This window comes from Arachis duranensis, chromosome 4 (assembly GCF_000817695.3).
Source record: "Arachis duranensis cultivar V14167 chromosome 4, aradu.V14167.gnm2.J7QH, whole genome shotgun sequence".
NCBI lineage: Eukaryota > Viridiplantae > Streptophyta > Magnoliopsida > Fabales > Fabaceae > Arachis > Arachis duranensis.
This window is the reverse complement of record NC_029775.3, coordinates 56,863,789-56,865,316: the sequence shown is the minus strand read 5'-3', so window position 1 is coordinate 56,865,316 and position 1,528 is coordinate 56,863,789.

The window sequence follows — 1,528 nt, the reverse complement described above, 5'->3', positions numbered from 1 at the left end:
AATGCATCTTAGAAGGTATACCATATTTCAGACATACATCTTCTTTATTTAATAAAACATAAAGAAAAACAAAGGAACTTCACCACCTTTAGTCTTCATGTCCCTTTTCCCTTGCTTGTGTATCCGTGACCTCACTCACCAAGATTCCCCATCATTTCTTTCTTTCTTTTCATTATATGCTTCCAAGATTCCCCATCACTTCTTTCTTTCTTTCCTGCAACAAAATTCCAAAAGTTTGAGATTCTTAAAGTGACATTAATAGCTAAAAACTTATGATGATATTCCTATGCACAATTGACTAAACTAAAATTAAAATTTATGAATCTATTTTTTCTAGCATTATTAATGTAAGTAAAGACACCAAACTTAGTTTGTGACTAAGTGTTCTATGGAATTAATTCCAAAGATAGCCACATCAAACTTAGTATTTTGCCTACATTATATGCTATTTCACGTTTTTTTTTATAACTAAAATAGATGACTATACTTTCATAGTCTAGTATTTTCGTGTATGTATGGACACCAAACTTAGTTTGTGGCTAAGTGTTGTAGAACACACTTTTACCATTACTTCAAGATTGGTCACAAACTTAGTGCCTTGCATACACTATGTACTAGTCTACTTAATCATTATTGACTACTAAAGTATGAAAATAAAAGACTCCCTGTGCATGGGTTGCCTCCCATGAAGCGCTTGTTTATTGTCCTTAGCTTGACACTGCAGCTTCTTTGCTCATGTTAAGAGTTGCACACTCTCTTCCTTGCTCCAAGGGCCACCAAAATAGTGCTTCACCATATGTCCATTAGCTGTGAAGGTTTGTTTTGAGGCTTCATCAAGTAATTCGACATAGCCATGAGGTGATACTTTGGTGATGGTGTATGGACCAGTCCATCTAGACCTCAGCTTCCCAGGGAAGATCTTCAATCTTGAATTGAATAACAACACCTTTTGGCCCGGTTCGAATGTTCTTTGAGAGATCCTCTTATCATGCCATCTCTTTGCTCTCTCTTTGTATATTTTGGCATTGTCATATGCCTCCAATCTGAACTCCTCAAGTTCATTGAGTTGTAGCAACCTCTTCTCTCCTGCTGCTTGAGCATCTAAATTCAGAAGTTTGGTGGCCCAAAAGGCCTTATGTTCAAGCTCCACAGGGAGGTGGCATGCCTTTCCATACACCAGCTGAAATGGAGATTTTCCTATGGGTGTCTTGAAGGCTGTCCTATATGCCCAAAGTGCATCATCCAGCTTCCTAACCCAATCCTTTCTTGTTGTTCCCACAGTTTTCTCCAAGATCCTTTTTAGCTCTCTGTTGGCAAGTTCAGCTTGCCCATTGGTTTGTGGGTGATATGGTGTAGCTACTTTGTGAGTGACACCATATTTGTGGAGTAAAGAATTGAGTTGCTTGTTGCAAAAGTGGCTTCCCCCATCACTTATAAGTCCTTTGGGCACTCCAAATCTAGTGAAGATGTTCTTCTTAAGGAATTGCAAGACCACGTTGGTATCACATGTAGTGGTGGCTATTGCTTC